The 14,665-nt window shown below is 44.5% G+C and overlaps 1 non-coding gene and 1 pseudogene across 1 annotated transcript; both read right to left on the reverse strand.

Moving 5' to 3' along the window:
* Nucleotides 1-1,600: 1,600 nt before the first annotated feature.
* LOC115315542 overlaps nt 1,601-14,665 on the reverse strand; it is a 28,437-nt pseudogene continuing 15,372 nt past the window's right edge.
* On the reverse strand, nt 13,978-14,051 carry Trnaa-ugc. The gene has a single exon. It is a non-coding gene; the product is annotated as a tRNA-Ala (tRNA).

Genomic DNA, 14,665 nt, shown 5'->3' on the forward strand with positions numbered 1-14,665 from the left:
GCTCTACGATACTCGTATACAAAATGTGCTCCAGGACTTTACACGCAACACACGTTAGCGATATCGGGCGGTAATTTCCTACGTCATTACGCGGACCAGATTTGTGAATTGGGACGACTGCAGCGTTTTTCCAATCATCTGGGAGGCAAGCTTCGTTCAGTGATTTCATAAAAACTATTTTTAGAAAAGGTGATAGCGATCGCGCACAAAGTTTGAAAATGTGGTTTGGTAAACCGTCAGGACCGCCTGTTTTAGAAGTATTCAGCCCCTGCAAAACTGATTCAATTCCACGTTCACTGATAACGATATCATTCATATCACCCACCCCTCCTCGGAACGCCTGTCTATCCCCGTCATCACTTGGTATTACGGTGGTGAAAACTGAACTGAAGTACTGATTAAATGTTTCTGCTTTAGCGATGTCATCATGGACAATGCCATCACTGGAAGTGAGCGGCGGAATGTCTACAACATCCTTTCCATTTCTTTTTACATGTTTCCAAAATTCTTTCGTGTTGTCTTTTAGACGTGACTCAATTGAATTACTAAACGTATTTTTGGCTATGCAAATGGCTGTTTTTAATTCATATGCTACTTTTTTTAATTTTTCACAATTTGCAAGTGTCGGCGTTATGCAACAATTACGATATAATCTTTGTCGTTTCTGTGTGAGACTGCGCAAAGCCCTTGTAAACCACGGTTTACTTTTACCCTGTCTTGTTGTGAGTATCCTTAATGGAACAAAGCGCTGTCTGAGCTCACAGATTTTGTCTTTAAGCGAAAGCCATAGCTCAGACGCTCCTTTGTATTCTGCTTCCGTTTCAAACACAGTATAATACGCGTTCAATCCTTCGTTTATCCTATTTACGTCAGCTTTCTCAAAATTGTACACTCGCCTAGCTACACCTCTGCTTGTTTTTACATGCTCCACGTTCATATGACAGATCACAGCACTGTGATCGCTAATGCCCGGCACAACCAGGGTAGAACGGACCAGGTGAGGCTGATTGGTTAGTAATAAATCTAAAATATTATTTCCACGTGTTGGTTCTATCACCATTTGTCGGAGTGCAAAAAGATCTGTCAAATTCGCCATTTCTTGATTCAATCGCCCTGCAGTTGCGATAGCTCTACCCTGCTCGCTCCAGACCATATTTGGCAGATTAAAGTCTCCTCCGATAACGACACAATCTGTTCGCGCTGCTTCTGTCATTGCTATTAACTGGGTCATCGCGTCGACCGGAGAATCAGGTGGCCGATAAAAGCTGCATGCTGTAAGTATCTTGTTATTGGAAAATATTAATTGGCAAAAAATGGCCTCACAGGCTCCAGTACCAACATAAACTTCACTAGAATAAATGCTATTCTCTACCAAAATAAACACACCACCACCATGAGCATTTCTATCTTTTCTATAGCATGTGTAACCATCAGGAAAGACTTCATTATCACCGATGTCTGCCTCTAACCAGGATTCTGTACCAAGAATCACAGAGGGTTTTACCAAATCTACAAGTGCAGAAAATTCATGAATTTTAGTCTTAATACTGCGACAATTTATTACAAGAAAAGAAAGATTTACTCCATTAGGCTGACGCAGTCATCTGTGCGGTACGACTTGATTTGTCTCGTCATCAGAGACATACTTTGTGCCATTCAGTAGCAACGTGTCATATCTAAGGTTCACTTTGTCGCCATCCTTTCTTCGTGACTTGGCAAAGTCCCATAATCGTTTCCTTGTCGTTCGCACCACCTGGGAGAAATCCTCAGAAATACTAAATGGAGTTCCCTTCAATTTCCGTGCGTTTCTCAAAATGAACTCTTTTTCTTTGAACGAGGTGAACTTGGCTATTAGTGGACGGTTTTTGCCATTCTGGAACTTGCCCAACCTGTGAGCCCGTTCCATTACCACAGCCGGTAGGCCCAACCTTGATTCACAGATCTCTGAAATTCGTTTCTCTGAGACGGCATTTGATTTGCGAGCTTCTGCGTCAGGGACACCATAGAAGATTAAGTTGCAGTGTCGGCTTCGGTTCTCGAGATCATCTACCCTTGCCATCAATGCCCCAAACTCACGCCTTTGGTTCTCGCATTCAGTTTTGCACTCTTTAATAGCAGTATGCAGTTGGTCAAGTCTATTTAGCTTGGATTCTAACGACGTCATCCGGTTGACCAGATCATCAATGGCAACCTTATTTTCAACCTGTGTGGTCTCGATAGAGGCAAGCTTCACTTGTATGGTCGCTTGGCCATCCAAGAGCTGCTGCAATTGTTCCGCCGTAGTGGGACCCGGGTTAAGCTCTATGTCCCCACACAAGAGGAGTAACAGAAAATAGAAAGCGAAACGCCGTAGCAGACGAAAGCAACGTCGCGACCGACGTTCAGGCTCCGAATATCTTGATAAGCAAGCAAACAGTGTTTGGGGTGGAACCGGCAAATCATAAACTGAGAAAAGAGGAGAGAGTTCTGCATCACTAACCTGCGAAAGCAGTAAAATCAACGTGAAGGGCACCGCCATGCCATGCCGGTTCCACGCCCCACTGGAGTACTGCAGACCAACGCCTTTTGTAGCTGGTTTATGGGAAGATAACTTTCCCACTGTTCGTAGACCGGGACGATACACTCGCCGAAATCAGACGCATTGCATATCATCATAGAGTAATATACACAAGGTAAAGAGCGGACACTACCATAGGCCCCAGCGGCCCAGATAGACCAGTGACAGGTAGCGCTCCTAGCGGGCGGTATTAAGTATAATCTGATTCCGTTTCCGGTCAAGTTATTTTCGGTTTCGGTTTGGGCGTTTTTGCTCCGATTCTCCAATACCCTTCTCTTTCTTTTTCCTCCCCGCCTCGCTCATCTCTCGGGAGCACCTTGAATCCCGAAGCCGCTGTTTTTTTTTGTTTTTTTTTTAATACTGACACACTTTTGCTTTATTTTTTACGATAGAGTCCGTGCAAAATGTGTCAAACAATATTTCAACTTGCTTCACAAAGCAGAAGTATATATATTTCTTGTTCTTTTTATATTGTAAAGCACTGAAGTAACACAATCACCGCATTGACTCTTGGCTGGTGGAACATTTTGGGGTCAACAACAGTAAGTGGTTCGAACACATTTTATTGGACCACATTCATGTACACATTATTTACTTCAGAAGCTCTGTATGTTTTATACGAAAGAGATCGATACTCACAAAAATAAATGAATATGAAGGACTTCGGCATTCGTACACTTCGTAATAGATTCTTAGCGGAACCAAGTTAACAAAACCCTTCCACGGAGAACATGCTGTATGATACATTCACTTTCACGCCGACTCAAGTACGGGAAGTAAGTGCAAAAATAAATAAGACATCGCTATCATTACCAGTCATAAGAGTATAATAACAGTGCGAAGCACACGCCGGATAGTACAAATTCCCGATTTCCGGCAAATATAAAAAAAACACCAATTTGCATAGCCTCAAACTCACTGCGGGCGAGCCATTACCAAACAATGAGAACTCTATTTGAAATCTGACAAGATTCAACATCCCTAAATATTACGCGAAATTGTACAGAAAAGAAATATGGCTTCAGAAAAAAGCGGCTAAAAAACTATGGACAGTGGATACAAAAGTGGATACATTTTCTTTCAGATATTGTTAGCCTCTATACACTATTTTCTATCGAAGTTTTTTAGAAAGTGGACAAATATCTTTGTTAGGGAGCCGTGATACACATTCGCTGGAAAAAGGGGGAAACAAATATCTGGAGAGCAAGCTGCACCGCCCCCTTAATCACTTTTTGTTTTTGGTTTGGCAACCGCCTCTGTTAATACGCTATTAACAGTTAAACCTGTCTCGTTCTTACTAGCCACTGAAGAGTGCAACCGAACTTTGTCCGAATTCCGGTTAAGAAATCAAACATGTCAACACAAGCGTATTCTGCAAAACAATTTTAAAAACCCTTTGTGGTACTCCTCTGGGCAAAGGCGAAAACCACCCAGACCTTAAAGTGTGCTATACAAGGCGGCACACACTCCTCGAACATCTGTCACACTCTCTATTGTGGGAAGAAAGTGATTTTCTAGTTGCTGAATGAAATGAAAGGCAGCCTGTGGTCGTACTACTAAGTTCCCGAAGAATTTTCCAGGCACGTGGTATGCTTTAGGAACAAGACAGTACAGGTGGTGCCTGGTCAAGTTAGACTCATCCGATAGCAGCTGAGAACAGCCACAGCTGTAAGTTGTCTGTTCAAGCAAAATCTTGATCAAATAGCCCCAAACCTAATAAAAACGTGGACGAGTCATCAATAATGTTAGACCTGATGTCTGATGCCAGCTCAGAAATATCCTCGAGTGGCGGGAAGTTATCAGTTGGAAGACATTCCGCAATGTCTGAAATTAAACTTTCATGGTGCGAAGATATTTGAAACTCCTTTAGGAGGTCAGCCTTGTCATCTTCTACGTTTTCATTGTCCGACAGTTTGAACAGTTTCTTTATTCAGAGGTGTTTTAGTCCTGAGGTGAACTCGTGCACATTTGGGTTTGTGTTGCAGCCCAGCATTTGTCGTATCTAGCTCCAAAAACGTTCTCAAGTGTGTCTTGCTGCAGGCGTCGTGTAAGTAAGAACTTAAAGTCATGGCTGCTTGAAAGCTCATCCCAGAGCATGAGGACACTTTTTATAGTAACTTGCCACCCCATGATGGCTTATGGCTGCCTCCTACTTTGGAACTGCCATGCTGAAATCCATCCGTGTTACTGGTGGAGAAAATCAAGTATTTGAGATTCTCCCTTCAGAATGGCATGACGCAACTTCTGCCCTGTCTTCTTGAATTTTTTAGCTATTTTGACAATCAAAAAGTATGTCCATCCTATCACAGAAATAGGCTGTAGCCATGGCTGCCTCAGGAAGTTCCTTTGCATAAACAAGAGATATGATTACATGAAAGTTTGAGGCACTCAGTACCTGTGGGGCACAATTTTCTTCCATGTCACAGAAAGGTTTTTGAATAAATGTGTCTCTCAGTAAGTTTCGGAGTAAATTGCAAGCTAATCTCATGAATAGAACAATGAAGTTCAACAACAGAAGACCGCTCAATGACCTCATTTCCAATGTAAAGTTTGTGGCCTTGGAGATTGCTCTTGTCAACTTCAAAAAATGGCTTATCACCAGACACACCAAGCTTACGTTTGAAGCCCCGTAACCACAGACCACAGCCTTTACTGTGAAGCCAACAGTCTTAAAGGGGCGATGCACTGATATTTGTATTTTGCGCAAATACCGCTTAGAACGAATCCCTGACGTCAATGATCCGTAAAATATACCCCTTCGTTTTCACCACACGCACTCGAAGTCGCAGAAAAAAATAAAGAAAAACGAGCAGAGTTCACCCCCTCAACTCGCAGCCAGAAGAAGCGGCCCCGTGATCTGGAGCCGATTACATGCCGCCAATGTTGGTCATAGTCATGCGCTGGGGTTGGCAAGGCACAGGACACGCGCCGAGTTCCAGACATTGTTATGGTTCGGCTGTTGTCGTCATTGCAGCGATTGGACACAGGACACTACCCGAATGTTTCTCGAGCTATCGATTATCACGAGCCCAATCGAGTGTCCACGCCATGCTCGGGTCCAATCTATGAGCCGCATTCAAATATCGCCACTGGGCGGTACTGCTACCGTCAAGCTATGTCATCAGGTTTTTCGAAGGAGAGATTGAATAAAAACACTGGGTTTTGTCCTCGACATTACAGCGCAACAGAGGAGTTTCTTGGTCAGTGGCGTTGCGTGCGAGTATCCTTGAGTCCCACTAGTGCCAGTAAGCTCGTGTAAAGTGAAAAACATTCCAATTGAATATCATTGCACCGCCCCTTTAAGCTCCCGAATGAGAGAAGTGAGGAGACTGCATTAAACAGAAGACGTTGTTGGAGTGTGCACGACAGTGTGTGCAAACGCACCTCCTGGAAATTTCAGACAGCATAACAACCAAGGCTCTATCTGCAATGTTAGAGGTTCGTTCAACACCGTCATATGTAAACCCATGGACAATGTCGTGTGCAAGGTCGTAAGTTAAATTCTCTTTTTTAAAACAATCTCATCGAAAATCAACATGCACACACGTTCAAGTGCAGCCAGACAGCCCGGCAGAAACAACAGCGCGACAAGCTCGAACCGATCGGCTCCACGAATTCACGCCGAGCATGCGAGCACGCGGGCGGTCCTGCGTCACCTTGATTGATGCAAAGTCGACCGAACATCATGCAGCAGAAAGCACAGATGGACGGCACGCACGGCACACACGAACGACGCAGGGACGAGCAGAGGCCATGCAGAATGATGCAGAGGTGACGGCGTGCAGGCAGGCAGGCCATGGCAGGCGCCATTCATCACGTGGTTTTTGTGACGTATTTGGTTTAATCTATTTAGTCGTTTTAAGTACTTTAAACAATTTTAAAGCATTGCCATTTAAAAAATAAATACTTTTCACAGGAAGAGTTTTAATTAATTTTAACCAAATTGTCGAAAAGCGCCACGTAGCGGAGGGTATGAAACGCACTATCTGGGCCGCGAATCGGCTCCTGTGTCCTCTCTTTACGTTTACTATATTACTCTATGATATCATCCAGTCCGCATCGTCACGGGGATGGTCGGTTCCGTCGCTGGTCTTGATTTCGTTGATACCGTTGATAATCCGAGGCGCAAAGAGACTGCAAGTTTCACATCCGTCGAAGCACTGCCGTTGGCCAGAGAAACCGCTGACCTGCGAAAGCAGTAAAATCAACGTGAAGGGCACCAGGGCGTGGAACCATGCCGGTTCCACGCCCTGATGTTCGTGTGGAAGAGGAAGAGTGACTATGAAGGGTATTAAAAATATTCGGAACAGGAGCAACAAAAATATCATAAATCTTTGAAATGAGGGATTATAAACAATGTTAATTCAAATCATCAAAACTAAATAAATCTATTTGCATTATTTGCCACAGTCTTTGTTACAGCTCTTAAGCACAATCACCCCCGAGGCCTGGAACTCCTCAACTTTCCTTACATATATATATATATATATATATATATATATATATATATATATATATATATATATATATATATATATATATATATATATGGGTGGTTTCATCTCAAATCGTGCAGGCAAAAAGGGTCGAATTTTTAATTTCGATGAAAAAAATATATGTTATGGCGCCGTTTCTAAAACCGCAGTCGACACAAACCGCAAGTTCGTCAGATTTTTTGTTCTCGACTTATGAATTTTTAAAGAGGCCGCGGCGAAAAGCAGTGTCTTTCACACCCGTCGTGGGTCGGATGTTTCGCTTGATCTACCGCCATGGATTTTCAGTCCACATTATATTATCTTTTTTGAAGCACTCTGTGGACACATTTAAAAGGCTCCAATACCATGAAAAAATTTTAGGCTTTTTGCTTTTTTTCTGAAAAAATGTCAAAAACGCCTCCTCGGTCAGTTGTTGACGAACTTTGACAATTAATTACTGGCGATCTACTTGGGTTACACCGATATTTTTTATGTCCACGGAGAGCACAAAACACGCTCTTTATATTTATTATAAAATTCCTTGGCTGTATAAAATATCCTTTGCGGTACGTTTACGTTAATATTATGCAAAAACCAAAAAGTACCATTTTTGAAATTGATTTTCTCAAAAAACCCATTTTTTATTTTTTGAATTTTTTGTTCAAATGTAGATATGATAGTTGTCTACACGAAAATCAAGCCTAGAAAGTGTATATTTTGTTTGTATGTTCTACATTTAAGCATCAATATCGTACAAGAACGTGTTTTTTACGGCTTCAGTGGACTTGCGAATTGCGCGTCTTCACAAGCTTGGAAATAGATTTTTTTCTTTTTTTCAACGCTCCCACATAAAAATGAAATACAGTATTTCCACCCTGATATATTTATTTATTATTTAAATTTTATTGTAGGCGGCAAGCTACATCGGAGGAGTTCCAAAAAGAGAAAGCAACACTTTTTAACACACCAGCAGGTGTCGTAAATTTTTAACGTGTAGGAGTCGGCAGACGTCTTATTGATTCGGGGCCCTCATTGGCCTGCATGAACGTCCCGCCCTTTCGGAGCCAGCAGATGACCACGACCTTTCGCGCTCGTTGTGTTAGATGAGATGGCCCGTGTCAGTAAAGCGAGCAGAGCACCCTGTGTCACCAAAAGTGAAATGGTACCATTGTGTCGTAAACGCGGCGAACAGTGACAGCCACCCAGGAGGAGTCTGTCAGAGTATTGCACAAGGGAAAGCAAAGGAATCGTTGCCTGAAAGGATGAGGACACCACGGCCTTACAATGTCGACGGTCAACAACTGTTCCGCCAGCCAAAACAACGCCGCGTGCGCGCTAAAACCGGCGGCGCGGGACAGAAACCGCGCAGACGCACACACGAAGATGGGCCGGTTTCGTTAGGGATGTAAGGAAATTTGAAACCAGCCATCCGTGCACGCGTGAAACGATACCGCATGTTTGCCCTAGCTTCGAGCGCCCTATCCTTACCTTGAAACGGCCGTGCTCTCTCTCTCTCCGGGGAGATCCGATAGCACCGAAGGGTTATCTATTAAACTTGAGGAAGAAAACGAGAAGGGAGTGTTTAAGTTTAATTATCCCCACCAACCCGCTCGTTCTGTCCTTATAAAGGGTTATCTCTTTTGGAAACAGCAAAGCCCGGAGACTGACATTAAAACGAGCGTGTTGGCAAGTATACTTGTGTTTGTATTCTGCTTGGAGACTAGTTGGGTCGAAGTCAGCCTCCTTGTCAACTATAACCGTTTGTGAAGAGTGGGCTTCTCCCGAGATGAAACGTTAGCGCCGGCTGACGTGTTCTTTTGAAAAAAGGGAAGGGGAAAGAGAAAGTTTGAGTAACTGCAGAAACTACCTCGAAAGCTCCTCTCCCGATATGAAGCTTGAAGCATAGTCTCGGTTACCTTCTCGCGCATCGCCTGCTCGAATCTATTCTTCACTTTCTTTCGTACAGCCACTGTTCCGCACAGCCGTCGTGGATGTGCGTAATAGAGGGAGGAACAGATTCGAGCATCATCTGGACGCCGTCATATCCTGCCAGACTTCAATGTCGTGGGACCGACTCGTGTGTGTTTCTTCGCACCGCTGAACTTTGTTTCTCGAATGCGGTTTTTTCTGAACGTTTTTTTTTTTTCAATGTTTTCTTACTAACTGTTTGTTAGCACTGTTCAGTTGTTAGGTTTATTTCGTTATGGCGTAGCGGCCTGGCGGTGATGTAGAGAGCGTGTTCGCACGCATTTGTTTGCGCCCCGTTTAGGGAATGCGCGGGGGAGTTGGTTTTTGTTCTTGCCATGTGCGGCTGAGTTTTCCCGTCTTTATTAAATTATTAATTTTTTTGTTTTGTTTTACCTTTACGTGCCGTCGACTTCTTTTTCTGACTCTCCACCAGGCGTGGACCTATCGCCTTGCCACCGCTCAAACCTAAATACTTTTTTTTTTTTTTAACGCAATTTTCGTTAAGATCGGAGTTGGGCAATTTAATTCCTATTTATTTATCTTTATTTCCTACCCCTCTCCATGACACACTCTCTGTGTGTTTAGGACTGTTTCTGTGTCACCACTTTTGTGTATTACGGAAGTGAAAGGACATTCCCTGGTGACCTGTGCGATGTGCTGTGAACAAGCCCCAGTGTTTGGTTTCGTAAAGAATTGTGTATAATATATCGACGATGTGGTGACTTTCTTTGTCTTAATAATATGACAGCTAATAGCTAGTCGTACTAGTTTACTTTGAAAGGTTTATAAATCGAAACAATACAACGTCTGAGCCTTTTGGTTATTGAAAGTCTACTAGGCCTGCTGATTTGGTTAGATATGTATCTCATGGTTCCCGCTCTTATCCAAACATACATAAATATTTAATACCACAAAATCCGTTTATAATTGATTACAAAATGCAGAAGAAAATTCAAGAAAACTTTTTTACAATTCATAGAGACGCATGGGTCGCTATGTCTGACTTAAGTCTTGCAAAACAAAGACGTCTTTTTCCCGTTATTGAGGCCTAAATATAAAACATGCAAACAAAATATACACTCTCTAGGCTTGATTTTCGTGTAGACAACTATCATATCTACATTTGAACAAAAAATAAAAAAAATAAAAAATGGGTTTTTTGAGAAAATCAGTTTCAAAAATGGTACTTTTTGGTTTTCGCATACTATTAACGTAAACGTACCGAAAAGAATATTTTATACAGCCAAGGCATTTTATAATAAATATAAAGACCGTGTTTTGGGCTCTCCGTGGACATCAAAAATATCGGTGTAACCCAAGTAGATCGCCAGTAATTAATTGTCAAAGTTCGTCAACAATTGACCGGGGAGGCGTTTTTGACATTTTTTCAGAAAAAAAGCAAAAGGCCTAAAATTTTTTAACGGTACTGGAGCCTTTTAAATGTGTCCACAGAGTGCTTCAAAAAAGATAATATAATGTGGACTGAAAATCCATGGCGGTAGATCAAGCGAAATATCCGACCCACGACGGGTGTGAAAAACACTGCTTTTCGCCACGGCCTCTTTAAAAATTCATAAGTCGAGAACAAAAAATCCGACGAACTTGCGGTTTGTGTCGACTGCGGTTTTAGAAACGGCGCCATAACATATATTTTTTTCATCGAAATTAAAAATTCGACCCTTTTTGCCTGCACGATTTGAGATGAAACCACCCAATATATATACCTTTTTTTGTTGAATATGTGATAAACGGCGCAATATAGAATTTCGATTATGAATCAACAATTGAGAACAGTCCATAGACTTTCCTCAATTGTTGATTTGGAACCCGGTCGGAGTGGTCACGGACTGACCAGACGCTCTCAAAATCCCAACTGCCAGAAGAGGAGGCTCGGTCTCTCCTTATACATGTGAACCTCCTCTCCCCCGCCGGCATGCATTCAAACAATCACAGGAATGAGTGGGCGGAAAAAATGCGAGGTAGGCGTGAGGGGATATCGGCGGGGTTGAGTTCAGTGGGGATCCCTTTTAAACGTAACTCCATTTTTATTGTTAGAAAAAGAATGACGATATACTGCTCCCAAGGTAGCGCCCGGTGGTGGCCGGCAGTAATGCCCGTGCGGAGGCCTCGGTTGTCCGTGTAGATGACGGTGCGTGGTTGGGCTAGGAGTGCAGCGATTAACAATCGAACAAGCGATTATGAATCAATTGAGAACAGTCCATAGACACTCTCGCCAAATTATTACTTCAGCTGCATGAGACAGAGGGGAGGCACTCACTTGATCAGATGACGTTTTAGCGAATGAAGCCCCACCCCCTACGTTTGATCGAATTACACTTTAGGGAATGGCGACGCACATTTGAGCGATTAGCGAATGGCCCTTTGCGTCTGCCGCGTCTCTTGAATTCTGTAATCTTTATCTTATTCGCTTCATTCATCGTTTCTCACGTTAACTGTGACAATACACCGAGTGCGACTGCAACCTGACCGCGTTTTCATGGCAGCGGCGTCTCCGATCGCCGCAATGGCTGGACTCCGAGTGCGACTGCAACCTGACCGCGTCTTTAATGACAAATTCCACGGGTCCTTTTGGAGCGCGCCGGGATCGACTTTTCTGGAGCAAGGCTATTTCACTATGGGCGATCGGGATCGAGACGGACGTGTTCCACAGGTATTTTTGGATTAGCTCCCGCTCCAGATCTCGATCTGGATCCGAAAAACATCGCTCCGACGATTTCGGTGGATTCAACCGGAAGCCAGCCCGGCCAGCCCTCGGCGCACACACGTGACTTCCTTTCTCGCGGGGCATCTCGCCTGATCTCGCCCATCTCGCCCCAGAAGAATTCGTAATGGCAGCTTGCTTACCCTGGGCTCGACTGCCGGTTCGTTTTCCATAAAGGAGAAGAGAAGTTTTTGCCGCGCTACGGGCATTCCGGCATTCTTTGCAAGAAGCTCCTGAGCCATTCTTGCCGCTCGTGCGTTGAACACGTGTTAGCGCCGCGATTGCGAAAACGTCTTCGAAACGACCGCGGCGACCGCGGAAAGGGGATTTCCGGGCAGTTGAATGACGGGAAGGCATCCGCCGATCCCGGAGCAGTGGTCATGTCCCACGAGGATCTGTAAGCGGCGCCACCCCGTTTGGATCGAGTGCTCCATTTCGGATCTGATCAACTGATCCCGGTACGCTCCAAAACGCCAAGGGGATTCGCCATTAGACAGCGGCGTCTGCGATCACCGGAATGGCTGGGCTATCTAAGACTGCGCGGCGGACTTAACGTTTCAAAATGCAGGGGGAGGCATCTCGACGCAATCGTAGCATGAAATACTGTAGAAAGAGGCAGCTTGAGAGATTGTACCTGCTTTTATTAACCTATCGGCCTATCGCAGGTGCCCGCGCAGTACCCAGTACCCACACTTTTGGAGCGCGGTCATTCGGCCATCACGTTCGTTCACGCCACGTTGCGTCCATTTTATGACGCCGATGGCGGTGCGGTGATTGCAATGACTCCCTTGTAGGCCTCCATATGCCTCCGTAGAAGCATCACGATTTTTTTCAAAGGTGAAACGATTTTTTTTTGTTTTGTGTCAGACAGTTATTAGCAATAAAATACGTGTTTATATTCATTATACTTCCATTCAGGAAATTGATGCGAGACCATCGAGATATCATAGTAACTCCGTGTGTGAGATCAGATGCAGTTTCGTTTTGGGTGCCCTGGCGTTACCCTGGCGCAGCGGATCTGATGTCATAGCAACCCGTCGTAGCGTCTCAGCGTCTCGTAACTACTCGTAACGATCGTTTCGTAGTAAAGACTCTTCTATAGAGACTTTTCGCAAACCGTTACCGTGTTCCGGTTAGGGCACTTCCGGAGCTTTTGAAGCAGGTGCTAGTCCGGAGTGATACCCTGATTGCGGGGAGCGCGCTTAAAAGCATGCTTCCAAGGCTCCGGTAGTGCGGTACGCGGAACACAGTAACGGTTTGCTAAAAGTCCCAATGTCGAGCGCAGCGTTGCCCATCACGCGAGCCTTTTAGTGGCCTTAGAGCACGAGATTATGATTAATTACCATCTCTCTGCGCTGCGATAGCGCCCGCGCTGCGTCAAAACATACGCGACGGAAATACGTGAAACAGCAACCTTAATGAAATTGATTAGCCGTTACAGATACTCAGATACTGACACTTTGTAGCCGTTACAGATACTCAGATACTGACACTTTGCAAAGTGAAGAAATCGTGAACTGATGGCAATAGGAATTAGAGGACTGCAAGGGTCGGAATCGCTAGGCACGGCCCGATCCGGCCCGGTAGAAGCACGGCCCGTCCCGGCCCGAGCCTAATAGAAAATTTAATGTCTAGGCCCGGCCCGACTCGACCCAGAAGAGACATGGCCTGGGCCCGGCCCGGGCTTGGCCCGGACCCGGCAGAATTTTTAGGCAAAAGCCTAAGCCCAAACCGAAAACAAAATATTAAAAACAATATAAGCCTGAGAATTACAATGCAATTAAATGCAAGGGTGCAAGCGAGCTGGACAAGAATGATGAATATAATCCCTGGAGAAGGGGAACAAGAGGGACAAAGGACAAACATAAATCTCCAAACACAGCTAGGTGACTGGTGAGCGACCGAAAAAATCCGCCTGGTGGCGGATTTTTTCGGTCTCTCACCAGAGCGACCGAGAGGTCCCGGTAATCGAACCCGGGACCTCCCCATTACAGGTGGAGCGCTCTACCAACTGAGCTAACCAGGGGTTAGACGTCAGTAGAGCAAACGGGTTTTATCGGTTGCCACCAGTCTAACACCAACAAGGGTGAAGCTTGCAAGTTAAGGTTGTAATTATAATACAATTAAATGCAAAGGTGCAAGCAAGCTGGACAAGAATGATGAATATAATCCCTGGAGAAGGGGAACAAGAGGGGCAAAGGACAAACATAAATCTCCAAACACAGCTAGGTGACTGGTGAGCGACCGAAAAAATCCGCCTGGTCTGGGTATCGAACCCGGGACCTCTCCATTGCAGGTGGAGCGCTCTACCAACTGAGCTAACCAGGGCTTAAACGTCAGTAGAGAAAACGGGTTTTATCGGTTGCCACCAGTCTAACACCAACAAGGGTGAAGCTTGCAAGTTAAGGTTGTAATTATAATGCAATTAAATGCAAGGGTGCAAGGGAGCTGGACAAGAATGATCAATATAGTCCTCTTGAGTGGGGAACCTAGATCAAAATGCCTGGATCGAGATATGGAAAATAAACCTAGCTGAGAAGCCCCTCCCCTGCTACGGTTAAGATCCACACCCATGCATCAACTCACAGCAGCCTTGACTGGGTTTTCTGACGTCACGTCTAGTGAACAAGCCCAAGGTTTTCTGTGATATATCAACTATTTTCCTTATCAGTTTATTTGTGCACCCTCGAACACACAACGGTGTCTTACAGTGCTGCTTTATCAGCATCCACGTGTAATACAGGGCTACTGCAATGAAAGACTGCAGTCCAAGTTCACGTTGCAAAAACAGTTTTCCCAGACTGTACCTGATTTTCAACTGAAAACTTGTCACGCTTGAAATCGCATTAATTCCCGAATTCATTTACCTCTTCAGATTGGCCGTTATCAGAAATATTGGTTATTAGAGGAGACTCGTTTCTAGACTTCCAAAGTGCGTCCGCT

The sequence above is a fragment of the Ixodes scapularis genome, unplaced genomic scaffold (genome assembly GCF_016920785.2).
Source record: "Ixodes scapularis isolate PalLabHiFi unplaced genomic scaffold, ASM1692078v2 PGA_scaffold5__190_contigs__length_132052651, whole genome shotgun sequence".
Taxonomy (NCBI): Eukaryota; Metazoa; Arthropoda; class Arachnida; order Ixodida; family Ixodidae; genus Ixodes; species Ixodes scapularis.